The 17,759-nt window shown below is 43.8% G+C and overlaps 1 protein-coding gene across 7 annotated transcripts in view; it reads right to left on the bottom strand.

Moving 5' to 3' along the window:
- RBMS3 (RNA binding motif single stranded interacting protein 3) overlaps window positions 1-17,759 on the bottom strand; it is an 876,931-nt gene that overhangs the window by 543,393 nt on the left and 315,779 nt on the right. The gene's annotated exons all lie outside the window — the stretch shown is intronic.

Genomic DNA, 17,759 nt, shown 5'->3' with positions numbered 1-17,759 from the left:
TAACATGATTGTCTTGGCTTCATGATCTACAGACACCTGCTAGATTTCATGTTTGCTTGCATGAACTCACTGGCTCCAGCCTGCTGATTACCTGAAATCTAGCTGCTAAACAGTAACCAGCACAACTGCCATCTATGTGTTTACTATAGAGATGGCCTGAACGGCTCGCCGGCGAACGGTTCCCGGCGAACTTCCGTGGTTCGCGTTCACGGAGAACCACAAACTTTTCCGGAAGTTCGATTCGCCTCCATAGTGCATCATTAGGGTCAACTTTGACCCTCTACATCACAGTCAGCAGGCACATTGTAGCCAATCAGGCTACACTCCCTCCTGGAGCCACTCCCCCCTTATAAAAGGCAGGTAGCGTCAGGCATTGGACTCACTCGTGTGCCTGCAGTAATTAGAGAAGGGAGAGCTGCTGAAGACTCTCATAGGGAAAGCTTAGTTAGGCCCCTTTTACACTTAATCACTTGGTATGCATTAGTGTGCGTTAGTACGCGTTAGTACGCGTTTTTTTCCATAGCAGTGCATTGGGAAGAAGATTTCAGTTAAAACACGTTAAGTGTGAAAGGTGCCATACGAAAACATGGGACTTACTTTGAAAATCAGCTTTCTTTCCGTTTTAACTGAGAGCAACTGATTAAGTGTAAAAGGACCCTTAGGCTCTTGTAGGCTTGTTAGCTTGCTTCTTGCTGATTGCTAAAAAAAAACACCCCTCAACAACTCTTTTGAGAGCTAATCTTGTTCTTGTGATCTATTTTTTTTTTTTTTGTGTGTGTGGCCCACTTGCATTATATACAGCCCTGTCAGTCAGTCACAGCTGGCAGTGGCCCCTTAAATCCTACTGTGCCACTGCCAGGCCCAGCACATTCAGTGACTACCTGTGTGTGTGTGACAGGCAGCTGCAGATTTGTAATCCCATCCCAATCACTGCACCTGTTCACTGTTCAGTGCACCTACCTACCTACGTGAGTGTATGCATTGTTAATACCACCAGTCATTGTACCTGTTCATGGCGGTACCTGTGTGTGTGTGTGTGAGACAGGTGTACATTTGTAATACCCATCACTGCATATACCTACCTGTTGTGTTCAGTGCACCCACCTACCTACGTGAGTGCACACTGTGTGATATACCACTCCGTGCATACCTGTTAACTGCACCTGTGTGACTGCACATTGTATTAGTCAAGTCAGTGCATACCTTTCACTTCATCCCCCCCAATATGGACAAAACAAAAGGCAGAGCCAGAGGCAGGCCACCTGGCAGGTCAGTTCAAGGTCGCGTTGTCGTGATTTCGTGTGGCCCTCGACCAAAGTACAGTGTTTAGAAGAAGGCACGTGCCATCAGCTCCCAATATTGTCAGGACTTAGTTGACTATTTAACACAGAACACCTCATCTTTCTCAGCTTCCACATGGAAGCGTGACATATCATCCTCCTCCTGCTCTGATTCTGGCACCCCACTTAACACTCGGCCGCCACCACCAAAGTGTCATCACCCCAGGGCTCAGCGGTGTGGACATTTTTTGTGTGTCTGCCTCAGATGAGAGCAATGCCATCTGTACTCTCTGCCACAGAAAATTGAGCCATGGAAAGACCAAGACCTGCGTCCTCACGAAGGCACATGATTACAAAGCACAAACTGCAATGGGATGACCACCTGAGGAAAAGCAGCACACAAAAGCAAAGCCACACACTGCAGTGGAAGATACCAGGCCGCAATTTTTTCTCAAAAAAGGCGATACCTAAACTAGACCATGATGTTGAAAGGCAAGTGGTGACATCTCTGGCACACAGCGTTGGGTCAAGGGTCCATCTGACCACGGATGCCTGGTCTGCAAAGCACGCTTAGGCTTTCCCGAAGACTAAGTCTGTCCCCACAAACAGCATCTCTGTCTTCACACCGTGTCACTGCCTGCCCCAAGACTAAGTCGCTCCCCACACAGCATCTCTGCCCGCAGGCCACTTGACTGCCTTCTCCGCCACCACCAACAGGGTCCAGCACTCCAGGTGGATTCCTGAATTTTTAAGGCTGCTGCCGCTATAATAATTTTTCTGGTGCGTGTACATGCCTGCCTAATTTTTCTGGCTGCACTGCAGCTGCAACAACAAAACAATAGGCATGTACATGTGCCAATTCCCCTTTGTGATCATTACCCTGCCGCGGTGAAGGGGCTTGCGTATCGCAATGAAGCAATGACTGCCGGTTATATGAGTGTCTCGGGGGGGGGGGGGGGAGGGGGAAGGGGGCACACCTACGATAATAAGGTTGTTGCTTCATTGTGGACAGATCAAATTTGATCAGCTGGACAGTCACTGTTCTGTCATTCAGCTATCTCAGCCCGGCGACCATATGGGCTGGAAAGCCGCCATCATCTGCACTCTCATCATGGTGCGCACCAGTCCAGCACGGCCGTCACTACACAAACAGCTGTTTGCAGTCACTGCATACCTTTCACTTCATCTTTGACTGCACATTGTATTATACCTGGCAGTCAGTGCATACCTTTCACTTGAATGGATGGCAGACTTGCCCTCCATAACAGATTCTCATTGAAGGATTTAAAGTTGATTCATCTCATAAACAGCAGGGCCTCGAAAGTCCTCCTGTATTGCTATTTTTGGTCACTAACTCAGGACATGCATGCCATGCCTGCTGCCTTCCTTGGATGTGTGGTGGTAGCTGTTCCTGCTCCCTTGCCCACAGCGTGCCTCCATAACACATTCTTGGCAAATGCCTTCGATTTGGTTCATCTTGCGCTGGGTCAAGAGTCCATCTGACCACAGATGCCTGGTCTGCAAAGCACAGTCAGGGCAGGTACATTACTTATACAGCAAATGGGTCCTTACTTGGATGTGTGGTGGTGGTAGCCGGTTCTCAGGCTCCCACTCCGGACCGGAATCGAACCCTGATTCCCCGGCCATTACCCGTGGTCACAATGGCAGACTTGCCCTCCATAACAGATTCTCATTACAGGTACTGAACAGCCAGCAGAAAATGTAATTTAAAAAATAGATGTAAGTTTTACCAACGGTAGAGAAAGAACCATCAAAAGTTGATAAGGCAGTCAGACATTACCTGATATCACTGAGTGAGGAAGAGCAATCTCACCATGGTGCACACCAGTCCAGCATGGTCGTCACAACACAAACAGCTGTTTATGGTGCGTTACACAGTGAGTTTGGTGTGCCAGTGTGAAGCAGTACTCTAATTACACTCCCTGATTGATATATACACATGCAAGATGTTTTAAAGCACTTTACGCCTCCAATGTATCATTCAATGTAATTTTTGCCCTTAAAACGCTGCTTTGCATCAAATCCAGATTTTCCCCTGGGACTTTTTGCATCTATCCCACTCATCCATGCAAAAACTCAGATGTTAGATCCCTTGAAACATCTTTTCCATCACTTTTGTGGCCAGCATAAGTGTTTCTAGTTTTCAAACTTCGCCTTCTCATTGAAGTCTATTGCGGTTCGCAAAAGTTCACGCGAACCGAACTTTTGCGAAAGTTCGCGTTCGCGGTTTGCGAACCAGAAAATCAGAGGTTCGGGCCTTCGCTATTTACTATTTACTTGCATCAGTGTTTTACTTCACCTAACATCTGGAAATATGCCTGAAGACGGGGACTACATCCCAGAAAGCTTGCATAATTTAACAGTATCAGTTAGCCATTAAAAGGTATTACTTTTACAAGACATTGTTTTTTTTTCTACCTACATGAAACATTTAATGACACTTAACACTCATACACTAAAGCTACATATACATACAAATGTTCATTTCATGACGTCTTTGCGTGAAATGTTATTCACCATCAGCGATCAGATGAGCTTCAGAGATGTCGGCTAAAATGCTTATTCTATCCTATAAAGGGTATGGAGAATAAGACATGTCCTACTAAAGTTAACAGTGGAAACTACAATAGTGACTGGCCAAATAGAATCTAGCTTGGTGGATTGTGACAGTGGAACCTACCAACTTCGGGAACATTTATACTTACCCTAAATTTTCACTCAAAACAACCACAAATTAATGTTTCTGGTGATAAAAATATCTAGTGTGTGTACATAGCTTAACACTTTAAATTCTTTATAATTCTGCAACTTTATTTCTTTATAAGATCTATATTTGAAATTCACCAAGCTTTATACAACAATTAATCTATTGTAAGATAAATAGCTTTTAGGTGTGATCTGACCTAGGCAACCCTTTTTAGTTCAGTTGAGCACTAGTGTTTAGTTTTAGGGGGAGGGGAGCTACTTTTCTTAAAGGAGAAAAATAACATCTGAGCAAGTTTTTCAACTGTGCCCAATCAACTATTCCTTACAAAATAACCATTATTTAATCCCATAAGGAACAGGGATTTGAAATGTATGATCATTGATCATATTCCCAAATTTAGGAGGAGTGGTGACCGTATTACAAAGCGTAAGCAATGCGAATTTTTGGGGGGATTTACAGATTAGGGGCTTTTGGTTCAAATAAGGATTATGATTTGCATTTGTTTGTGTGATTTACAGGCTACTACTGGATTGTACCAACATGGATGAAACAAATGCATTTCTTTTTGTTGTTCTTGTTGATGTTTGGCCTGTATCTAAGCAACTATGAGGCATTTCCTGTATGGGTGGGCATATATACCCCATAATTTCCTTTTTTCTTTTACCTTGCTAGCTTATCAAAGGGTGGGGACATCTGAAACCGTTGCTATATTGTCCACTGTTCGGCCCAAATAAAGAGTGTTTTGTGTGCTGCAAGGTATATATATATCTCAAATCAATTTTTAGCTAGGAGGTTGATTCCCATAAGAATTTGGCAAAATAGCAAAATGCTTTTAAGAATAGCACATTTTTATTAAATTTAGTTTTCAATATGCTACATTTTTCAGGGACGTTTTGTTTAAAAGGAGTACCACACCATGAAGCCATATCCATGTAACAATTACGTACTACTCTTAAGAAAGTGTCAATAGGGGATTATAAGTAATGAGGGTGCAAGGCTTTTCACTAAAAACTTAAAGCCTTGCCTAATAAGCACATTCTATCCACTCAACTCAAGAACATCATTATAAAATCTAATTAAGAAGGAGAAGATCTCTTTGCTCCTCACATTGTAAGCAAAGCATGTTAAATGATCCGTGGAATAGGCCAATATCCACATTCTTTGAAGTATGGAGGGTTGAGGCTTCTAAAGAATCAAGAACTGGATTCATTAAGCTTTGTTTGCTCATTTCACTTGAGGGCAAACTAATAGGAAGAGTTACTGTTTTACTTAAAGCATTATAATCCTATTTACCTTTAAATGATGTCTTGAGCAGTGCTTTGTCCTGTAATTTGCTTTTACAGGTGATGATTTACATAAAAACCTTATTTGGCAACTTGGGTATCAGTATACTTTTAAGGATGCTGTATTGAGCTGATTTAGGACGAAAAAACCAAGCCTAATAAAACTGTACTATTCAGTCTGTACTTTAAACAGATCTTTAAGTACATTTAAAGCCCATGTCCAGGCATACATCTAAACAGACACTTAATTACATGGAGATGTGGTCAATATAGAATGTTTTCCCCCGCTTCGGGTATGCTTAAAGCTGGGCATATTCGGTGTCATTTTTAATTTAGAGGAGACATGACATTTTAAATAAATTTCTAAAAAAAAATGTATGTTTGTTAAAAATAGCAATCACATATTGATCAGACCTTTTCGTTATTAAAATAGATTATAATATGTGATTTTGCTCACCAAAACATTTAAACAATATTTACAAAACATTAGAGAACGCAAGTCCTTAGTCATCATTCTTTTGTGCTGTGGTTGTGAGCATTAGGCCTTGCATATGAGAAAGGACTACCTGCCCAAAACACATACGCTGCTTTTACCTGTATGTGCTTTGGAGCCTTAAAGCGGTATTGTCACCATAAAAATCAAATTTCAACAGCAACTGGTCTGAGTGTATTAAGTGATAAAGGTGCTGAGATGCACAGAGATGCTGTGTGGGGACTGACTTAGTCTTCAGCAGGCCTGAGCGTGCTTTGCAGACCAGGAATCCATAGTCAGATGGACCCTTGACCCAATGCTGTGTGCCAGAGATGTCACCCCTGACCTTTTAACATCACAGTACAGTATAGGTATCGCCTTTTTGATAAAAAATTGCGGCCTGGTATCTTCCACTGCAGTGTGTGGCTTTACTTTTGTATGCTGTTTTTCCTCAGGTGGTCATCCCATTGCAGTTTGTGCTTTGTAATCATGTGCCTTAGTAAGGTAGTTAGTTGTCCCTACGCGGGTCTTGGTGTTTCCATGGCTCAATTTCCAGTGGCAGAGAGTACAGATGGCATTGCTCTCATCTGAGGCAGACACACAAAAAATGTCCACACCGCTGAGCCCTGGGGTGATGGCACTTTGGTGGTGGCGGCCGACTGAGTGTTGAGTGGGGTGCCAGAATCAGAGCAGGAGGAGGAAGATATGTCACGCTTCCATGCGGAAGCTGAGAAAGATGAGGTGTTCTGTGTTAAATTGTCAACTACATCCTGACAATATTGGGAGCTGATGACATGTGCCTTCTTCTGAACACTGCGCTTTGTTTGGGGGGCTGCACAAAATCACGACAGTGCGACCTCGAACAGACCTGCCAGGTGGCCTGCCTCTGCCTTTTGTTTTGGCCATATTGGGGGGGATGAAGTGTAAGGTATGCACTGACTTGACTAATACAATGTGCAGTTAACAGGTATGAACAGAGTGGTATATATCACACTGCGTGCACTCACGTAGGTAGGTGGGTGCACTGAACACAACAGGTAGGTATATGCAGTGATGGGTATTACAAATGTGCACCTGTCACACACACGTACCGTGAACAGGTACAGTGACTGGTGGTACTGAATATCCCACTGCGTGCGCTCACGTAGGTAGGTGGGTGCACTGAACACAACAGGTAGGTATATGCAGTGATGGGTATTACAATGTGCACCTGTCACACACAGACAGGTACCGGACAGGCACAGTGACACTGTGTGCGCTCACATAGGTAGGTGGGTGCACTGTGAACAACAGGTAGGTATATGCAGTGATGGGTATTACAATGTGCAACTGTCACACACACAGGTAGTAACTGAATGTGCTGGGCCTGGCAGTGGCACGCACAGTAGGAATTACCAAGGCTGTCTATGCAACACAAGGGTCTGTGGGACACACACACACAAAAAAAAAAAAGATCACAAGAAGAAGATTCGCTATCAAAAGAGCTGTTGAGAGGTGCTTTTTTAGCAATAAGAATCAGCAAGGAGCAAGCTAAAAAGCCTACAAGAGCCTAACTAAGCTTTCCCTATAGGTCTCTGCACAGCAGCTCTCCCTTCACTAATTACTGCAGGCACACGAGTAAGTCCAATGCCTGACGCTGCCTGCCTTTTACAAGGGGGGGTGGTGCTCCAGGAGGTAGTGTAGCCTGATTGGCTACAATGTGCCTGCTGACTGAGATGTAGAGGGTCGAAGTTGACCCTAATGATGCACTATGGGGGCGAACCGAACTTCTGGAAAAGTTCGCGGTTCTCCGCGAACACGAATCACGGAAGTTCGTCGGGAACCGTTCGCCGGCAAACCGTTCGGGCCATCTCTAGTTTGCAGATCACTGTTCTAGATCAAGGTGTTGGTCTGTAGCTTAAATATTTTCTGAACAGGCTCCTAGCTGCAGGACATAGAGCCTTTGGATATAAAAAGAATTGACACTGTCTACTAGTAACAAACTCTTTACTGGATAGTCATAAATGCAAAGCTTTAGTGCAACCTACTGTATTTCCTTTTTTCCAGCTAATTCCATCACACCCACACACATAAACCCAGTCTTAATCAGTTGAGAGAAACTTGTAAGTCAGATCTTCCACACTAAGGCCCATATGCAATTCACTTTTTCTCCTAAGTTTTCTCCTAGGTGTTAATTTTTCATCTTCTCTTTTAAATATTTTTGCATTTTGCATTTTGCAATTGGAAAAGTATCAAAATTCGAAGAAAAAGTACTATTACAATTATTTTGTGTATTTTCTTGCTTGCTGGGGTATAAAAACTGATCCAGCCTTAACTCATAAGTACAGTGATCTCTGTCCACCCAGCAAGTGGGATGGGTCCATGTGTGCTGCACAGCAAGAGAAGGTGAATAGACTGTTACCTTTAAATGAAGAAAGAACTCAGCAACAACTAAGCCATCCACATGACAAGATCACCCACAGATAGCAGGTGTTTACCCAATTTACTCCTAATCCCGTAGTTTAAGGCTAGTGTTATTTTAGCCACATAAGAAAAACACAGCATGCAACATGCAATCAGACTGCTTACTCTTCATACCCCTATATCTAACTCAATGAATACAATTGCTTATTTTTACAATACTCATTTATAAACTATTTAGTTAAAGCATAATTGTCAGGCATAAAATCAAAAATCAATCATTTATTTGTATCTGGTAAACAAGTAATAAGGATGCTAACCAGGCAATCCAAAATTTAAAAATCTTACTTATAAATCTCTTACTTTTCTTGTCCATAAAAGATCATGCCCCAGTTCCCTGGCTCTTATTTTTTTTTAACCACTTCCCGACCGCCGTATGTACAATTGGCGGCCGGGAAGTGCACCCCGCAAGGACCGCCGTATTGACAATTGGCGGCGGTCCTTGTAGGGGCATGGGCGGAGCGATCGCGTCATCAGTGACGCGATCCTCCGCCTCCGCCTGGCGCCGCTCACCCGCCGCAACATCCCGCCGGCCATACGGAAGCGCCGGCGGGATGTTAACCCCGCGATCGCCGCATACAAAGTGTATAATACACTTTGTAATGTTTACAAAGTGTATTATACAGGCTGCCTCCTGCCCTGGTGGTCCCAGTGTCCGAGGGACCACCAGGGCAGGCTGCAGCCACCCTAGTCTGCACCAAGCACACTGATTTTTCCCCCCCCCTGCCCCAGATCGCCCACAGCACCCATCAGACCCCCCCCTGCCCACCCCCCAGACCCCTGTTTGCACCCAATCACCCCCCTAATCACCCATCAATCACTCCCTGTCACTATCTGTCAACGCTATTTTTTTTTTTATCCCCCACCCTGCTCCCTGCCCCCTCCTGATCACCCCCCACCCCTCAGATTCTCCCCAGACCCCCCCCCCAGACCACCCCCCCTGTTTACTGTATGCATCTATCCCCCTGATCACCTGTCAATCACCTGTCAATCACCTGTCAATCACCTGTCAATCACCCATCAATCACCCGTCAATCACCCCCTGTCACTGCCACCCATCAGCCAGCCCCTAACCTGCCCCTTGCGGGCAATCTGATCACCCCCCCACACCAATAGATCGCCCGCAGATCCGACATCAGATCACCTCCCAAATCCATTGTTTACATCTATTCTCTCCTCTAAACACACACTAATTACCCATCAATCACCCATCAATCACCCCCTATCACCACCTGTCACTTTTACCTATCAGATCAGACCCTAATCTGCCCCTTGCGGGCACCCAATCACCCGCCCACACGCTCAGATTGCCCTCTGACCCCCCCTTATCAATTCACCAGTGCATTAATTACATCTGTTCTTCCCTGTAATAACCCACTGATCACCTGTCAATCACCTGCCAATCACCTATCACCCATCAATCACCCCCTGTCACTGCCACCCATCAATCAGCCCCTAACCTGCCCCTTGCGGGCAATCTGATCACCCACCCACACCATTAGATCGCCCGCAAACCCGCCGTCAGATTACCTCCCAAATGTATTGTTTACATCTGTTATCTTCTCTAAACACCCACTAATTACCCATCAATCACCCATCAATCACCCCCTATCACCACCTGTCACTGTTACCTATCAGATCAGACCCTAATCTGCCCCTTGCGGGCACCCAATCACCCGCCCACACGCTCAGATTGCCCTCAGACCCCCCCCTTATCAATTCGCCAGTGCATTAATTACATCTGTCCTTCCCTGTAATAACCCACTGACCACCTGTCAATCACCTGCCAATCACCTATCACCCATCAATCACCCCGTCACTGCCACCCAACAATCAGCCCCTAACCTGCCCCTTGCGGGCAATCTGATCACCCACCCACACCAATAGATCGCCCGCAGATCCGACATCAGATCACCACCCAAGCGCAGTGTTTCCATCTATTCTCTCCTCTAAACACCCACTAATTACCCATCAATCACCCATCAATCACCCCCTATCACCACCTGTCACTGTTACCCATCAGATCAGACCCTAATCTGCCCCTTGCGGGCACCCAATCGCCCGCCTACACGCTCAGATTGCCCTCAGACCCCCCCTTATCAATTCGCCAGTGCAATATTTACATCTGTTCTCCCCTGTAATAACCCACTGATTACCTGTCAATCACCTATCAATCACCCATCAATCACCCCCTGTCACTGCCACCCATCAATCACCCCCTGTCACTTCCACCCATCAATCACCCGCTGTCACTGCCACCCATCAATCAGCCCCTAACCTGCCCCTTGCGGGCAAACTGATCACCCACCCACACCAATAGATCGCCCGCAGATCCGACATCAGATCACCACCCAAGCGCAGTGTTTCCATCTATTCTCTACCCTAAACACCCACTAATTACCCATCAATCACCCCCTGTCACTGCTACCTATCAGATTAGACCCCTATCTGCCCCTAGGGCACTCAATCACCCGCCCACACCCTCAGAATGCCCTCAGACCCCAGCCCTGATCACCTCGCCAGTGCATTGCTTGCATCTATTCCCCCCTCTAATCACACCTTGAGACACCCATCAATCACCTCCTGTCACCCCCTAGCACACCTACCCATCAGATCAGGCCCCAATTTGCCCCGTGTGGGCTCCTGATCACTCGGCCAATCCCTCAGATCCCCCTCAGACCCCCTTCCGATCACCTCCCCAGTGCATTGATTGCATCTATTTTCCCCTCTAACCACCCCCTGAGACACCCATCAATCACCTCCTGTCACCCCCCTAGCACTCCTATCCATCAGATCAGGCCCAATACAACCTGTCATCTAAAAGGCCACCCTGCTTATGACCGGTTCCACAAAATTCGCCCCCTCATAGACCACCTGTCATCAAAATTTGCAGATGCTTATACCCCTGAACAGTCATTTTGAGACATTTGGTTTCCAGACTACTCACGGTTTTGGGCCTGTAAAATGCCAGGGCGGTATAGGAACCCCACAAGTGACCCTATTTTAGAAAAAAAGACACCCCAAGGTATTCTGTTAGGTGTATGACGAGTTCATAGAAGATTTTATTTTTGTCAAAAGTTAGCGGAAATTAATTTTTATTGGTTTTTTTTCACAAAGTGTCATTTTTCACTAACTTGTGACAAAAAATAAAATCTTCTATGAACTCGCCATACACCTAACGGAATACCTTGGGGTGTCTTCTTTCTAAAATGGGGTCACTTGTGGGGTTCCTATACTGCCCTGGCATTTTAGGGGCCCTAAACCGCGAGGAGTAGTCTAGAAAACAAATGCTTCAAAATGACCTGTGAATAGGACGTTGGGCCCCTTAGCGCACCTAGGCTGCAAAAAATTGTCACACATGTGGTACCGCTGTACTCAGGAAAAGTAGTATAATGTGTTTTGGGGTGTATTTTTACACATACCCATGCTGGATGGGAGAAATTTCTATGTAAATGGACAATTGTGTGTAAAAAAATCAAACAATTGTCATTTACAGAGATATTTCTCCCACTTAGCATGGGTATGTGTAAAAATACACCCCAAAACGCATTATACTACTTCTCCTGAGTACGGCGGTACCACATGTGTGACACTTTTTTACACCCTAAGTACGCTAAGGGGCCCAAAGTCCAATGAGTACCTTTAGGATTTCACAGGTCATTTTGCGACATTTGGTTTCAAGACTACTCCTCACGGTTTAGGGCCCCTAAAATGCCAGGGCAGTATAGGAACCCCACAAATGACCCCATTCTAGAAAGAAGACACCCAAAGGTATTCCGTACGGAGTATGGTGAGTTCATAGAAGATTTTATTTTTTGTCACAAGTTAGCGGAAAATGACACTTTGTGAAAAAAAACTATTAAAATCAATTTCCGCTAACTTGTGACAAAAAAATAAAAACTTCTATGAACTCACCATACTCCTAACGGAATACCTTGGGGTGTCTTCTTTCTAAAATGGGGTCATTAGTGGGGTTCCTATACTGCCCTGGCATTTTAGGGGCCCTAAACCGTGAGGAGTAGTCTTGAAACAAAAATGACCTGTGAAATCCTAAAGGTACTCATTGCACTTTGGGCCCCTTAGTGCAGTTAGGGTGCAAAAAAGTGCCACACATGTGGTATCGCCGTACTCGGGAGAAGTAGTATAATGTGTTTTGGGGTGTATTTTTACACATACCCATGCTGGGTGGGAGAAATACCTCTGTAAATGACAATCTTTTGATTTTTTTACACACAATTGTCCATTTACAGAGGTATTTCTCCCACCCAGCATGGGTATGTGTAAAAATACACCCCAAAACACATTGTACTACTTCTCCTGAGTACGGCGATACCACATGTGTGGCACTTTTTTGCACCCTAACTGCGCTAAAGGGCCCAAAGTCCAATGAGTACCTTTAGAATTTCACAGGTCATTTTGAGAAATTTCGTTCCAAGACTACTCCTCACGGTTTAGGGCCCCTAAAATGCCAGGGCAGTATAGGAACCCCACAAATGACCCCATTTTAGAAAGAAGACACCCCAAGGTATTCCGTTAGGAGTATGGTGAGTTCATAGAAGATTTTATTTTTTGTCAAAAGTTAGTGGAAAATGACACTTTGTGAAAAAACACAATTAAAATCAATTTCCGCTAACTTTTGACAAAAAAATAAAATCTTCTATGAACTCACTATACTCCTAACGGAATACCTTGGGGTGTCTTCTTTCTAAAATGGGGTCATTTGTGGGGTTCCTATACTGCCCTGGCATTTTAGGGGCCCTAAACCGTGAGGAGTAGTCTTGAAACGAAATTTCTCAAAATGACCTGTGAAATTCTAAAGGTACTCATTGGACTTTGGGCCCTTTAGCGCAGTTAGGGTGCAAAAAAGTGCCACACATGTGGTATCGCCGTACTCAGGAGAAGTAGTATAATGTGTTTTGTGGTGTATTTTTACACATACCCATGCTGAGTGGGAGAAAGATCTCTGTAAATGGACAATTGTGTGTAAAAAAAATTAACAAATTGTCATTTACAGAGATATTTCTCCCACCCAGCATGGGTATGTGTAAAAATACACCCCAAAACACATTATACTACTTCTCCTGAGTACGGCAATACCACATGTGTGGCACTTTTTTGCACCCTAACTGCGCTAAGGGGTCCAAAGTCCAATGAGCACCTTCAGGCTTTACAGGGGTGCTTACAATTTAGCACCCCCCAAAATGTCAGGACAGTAAACACACCCCACAAATGACCCCATTTTGGAAAGTAGACACTTCAAGGTATTCAGAGAGGAGCATGGTGAGTCCGTGGCAGATTTCATTTTTTTTTGTCGCAAGTTAGAAGAAATGGAAACTTTTTTTTTTTTTTTTTTTTTTTCACAAAGTGTCATTTTCCGCTTACTTGTGACAAAAAATAATATCTTCTATGAACTCACTATGCCTCTCAGTGAATACTTTGGGATGTCTTCTTTCCAAAATGGGGTCATTTGGGGGGTATTTATACTATCCTGGAATTCTAGCCCCTCATGAAACATGACAGAGGGTCAGAAAAGTCAGAGATGCTTGAAAATGGGAAAATTCACTTTTTGCACCATAGTTTGTAAACGCTATAACTTTTACCCAAACCAATAAATATACACTGAATGGGTTTTTTTGTATCAAAAACATGTTTGTCCACATTTTTCGCGCTGCATGTATACAGAAATTTTACTTTATTTGAAAACTGTCAGCACAGAAAGTTAAAAAAATCATTTTTTTGCCAAAATTCATGTCTTTTTTGCTGAATATAATAAAAAGTAAAAATCGCAGGAGCAATCAAATAGCACTAAAAGAAAGCTTTATTAGTGACAAGAAAAGGAGCCAAAATTCATTTAGGTGGTAGGTTGTATGAGCGAGCAATAAACCGTGAAAGCTGCAGTGGTCTGAATGGAAAAAAAGTGGCCGGTCCTTAAGGGGTAGAAAGCCCTAGGTCCTCAAGTGGTTAAAAGTCTTTTTATTGATTTTCAAACACAAAACAGAACAAAACAACGACCCTGAAACCCCAACAATGACAGTGGGTATACAGCATAGTGATACATTTTATGCGATTGTGCATACAAATTGCGAGATATATGATACCAACTAAGTTAACAAAGAGCAAACCTAGTACAGGTCCAAGTATTGGGAGTGAACACCTAGGGCATTCAGATGCATACAGAAAGTCAGAGGTAGCATTACTAAATGGCGGAGTTATCCCATCATCCCGGGAAGAGGCTACAGATTGTCAAGAACATGTGGATTAATATCTAGATTATCAATTGTTGTTTCTAGGGTATCCAGCCAGATCTTCCATACTCTATCAAATTTATTTAGAGAGCCCCTGGCCATCCAAGTTAGTTTATATAGAGGGAGGGCGCAATTCATTTGTTTCCTCCGCAGGCTAATGGGAGGCTCCGCAGTTTGTTTCCATTCAATGGCAATAGTTTTTTTGGCATAAAATAACAATAGTCTAGCTAGAATTAGCTTGTATTTATTCAAAGGCCAGTCCTCTATCATACCCAGTAGATATGCCTTATATGAGGGAATCACAGGGAGCCCCAAAGTATTACTCATAAAAGATGTTATTTTGTTCCAAAAGGCCTGAATCACCCCACAATCCCACGTCATATGCTTGAAGGTACCAGGGCTATGCCCACATCTCCAACATACATCACTGACCCCACTAGAAAATTTGGAAATTTTAACTGGTGTAAAGTAAATCTGGTGAAACCATCTTATCTGAATCAGTTTATCCCTGGAGCAAATAACTGTCTTCATGTATGTATCTGCAAAATCGGACCAGTCCTCTTGTGTTATTACGTCCCCCCAGTCTTCCCATAATGCCCTGGATCTGCTTAGGCGGGATGCACACTTATAGGTAATTAAGTTAGAGTACAAATTAGATATAAGGCCTTCGTCATCTTTGGCCAGCAGCCAACTTTCTACAATACCCGGTGTCAAGTGCACTTCCAAAGATTTAAATTGGGACAATGCAGCATGCCTAATTTGAAAGTGCCTAAATACAGAATGTCTAGGTAAGTGGAATTCTGTCTTCATCTGAGACCAAGTCTTAAATATACCATTCTGATATAATTGGTGGACGTACTTCACCTCCCTTTGAGCCCAAAAGCTCACCTCATCAATAGAAAAAAAATTCGGGCAGTCGTTTATTATCCCAAATAGGGGAGCTAGGAGAACATCTGCTAGGGTTTTCGCCAGTAAGTTTCATAGTTTTATGGAAGATTTTAAGAGAATAACTCAGTATTGGAATTTCTTTATAAGATGTTATGCCACCTCTATAAATTACATTGCATAATGATTCAAAGGATGAAGCTATATCTGCTTCAGTGTCCAGTGAAGCATCATCTCTAATACAATGTAGCCATCTTCTAACATAGGTAAGCTGAGCAGCTAGGTAATAAAGTTGAAAATGAGGTACGGCAAGGCCACCTAGATTGATGGGCATACGCAATGCCTCCAGTGAAAGTCTAGGAGACTTACCTGCCCATAAAAAATTCTGAATCACAGGGTTGATATTATGGAAATGTGTCTCAGAGATCCAGCAAGGGGACATCAGTAAAATGTATAAAATTTTGGGCGCAATGATCATTTTCACTATATTCACTCTGCCCAGCAGATCCAGAGGCAATGAAGACCACCGTTTCAATTTCCCTTCAATAGTAGTCAGTACCGGGGTTAAATTATACTTTATATAAGCATCGTTGTGTCTGGAAATATTGATACCCAAATATTTAAAGGATGAAACTATTTGTAAAGGCTGGTTGGGCAAAATCAATTCAGGGAGCACCGGGTCCACGTGAAACATTGCTGACTTTGACCAATTAACTTTCAACCCGGAAATCTTTCCAAACAGCTCATAAACCTCCAGCACCCTCCCCAAGGAGGAGCCCGGATTATCTAGATATAATAAAACGTCGTCCGCATATAAAGAAATTTTCTCTTGAACTTTATTAATTTTCCATCCACCAATAGATTGGTCTTCACGTATATAGGCAGCCAGTGGCTCCATTGCGAGGGCGAAAAGAAGCGGGGACAGGGGGCAGCCCTGCTGGGTGCCTCTATTTATGGGGAACTCATCAGAAAGTTGGTTATTAACTTTAACGCACGCCATTGGCCTAGTATATAAAAGCTGTACCCACTTTTTAAAAACTGCACCGATTTTGAAAGCATCCAAGACTGCCCACAGGTATTGCCAGGAGACAGTGTCGAATGCCTTGTTTGTATCAAGTGCTAAAAGGGTTCTAGACCCCGAATTATGGTGAGAGTGCTGGAGGTTGACAAACAGTCTCCTAAGATTCAATTTAGTGGATCTGGCAGGGATAAATCCGGTCTGATCCTGAAAGACAAGCTTCCCGATTACCAGCTTCAACCTATTTGCCAGGACTTTAGCGAGCACCTTGACGTCCGTGTTCAACAGCGAAATAGGCCTGTAAGAGTCACAGTAGTCTGGGTTTTTGTCTGGCTTCAGGAGAAGCGTAATATGTGCCATTCTCATAGATGCCGGCAAAGAACCGAACTCAAAGGCCTCATTAAAGGTTCTGAGTAGCATAGGGGCAGTTATTGATTTACTTTTAATATACCACTCTGCAGGTATCCCATCAGGGCCCGGTGCCTTATTGGCTTTAAGGTTATTTATGGCTAATAAGATTTCTTCAAGAGTAAGGGGGGCATCTAGCATTGTTCTATCCGTGTCATCCACAGCGGGCACCAGACAGTCAGTCAAGAAATTGTGAGTGAGGGCTGGGTCAGAAACAGACGTGGCATCGTATAGATTACTGTAGAAGTCTTTAAATACTCCTATAATTTCGGTAGTAGTGGAGTATTCCTGGCCACCTGTAGATATAATTCTAGGGATTGCAATTGATGGAGATTGGGTTTTAACCAGGTTTGCCAGAATCTTACTAGATTTGTTACCCCATTCGAATAATTTGTGGTGACCTATAAATTCTTTGCGTTTGGCTCTGTTTAATAGTTTCAATTCATGGTCCCGCCTAGCCTTAATCCATATCGAATAACTGTCTGTAGACCGGGTGCACTCAAATGCCTGTCTGGCTGCCACCATGGACGCCTCGGTTGAATTTATGTATGCTTCATCATTTTTAAGTATAATACCCTTTATATGGCCAAAGTGGCCTCGTAGGGCTGCCTTTGACGCGTCCCAGACTATGTTCATTGAGGTAGACCCCTGATTCAATTGCCAGTATTCAGACATTTGAGCTTTACAATGAGTCAGCACTGTTTCATCCTGGAGCCAGTTAGTGCCCAATCTTAACCCCCTAGCCCTACAACCGGGGCCTGCAATTATCAAACCAACTAATGGGGAGTGATCCGAGATCCCATGTGCAAGATAATTAATTTGGTTAAGTTTTAATAGCATATCATGTGAGCCGAGCATCATATCTATACGTGACATGGATCTTGAGGGGTCAGAGAAGCATGAAAAGGTGATTTTGTTTGGGTTATTCCAATGCCAGATATCATATAGATTGTGCTTCTGAACCCATTCTTTAAAGGATA

Source organism: Hyperolius riggenbachi, chromosome 5 (assembly GCF_040937935.1).
Source record: "Hyperolius riggenbachi isolate aHypRig1 chromosome 5, aHypRig1.pri, whole genome shotgun sequence".
NCBI lineage: Eukaryota > Metazoa > Chordata > Amphibia > Anura > Hyperoliidae > Hyperolius > Hyperolius riggenbachi.
This window is presented reverse-complemented; position numbering and strand designations above follow the sequence as displayed.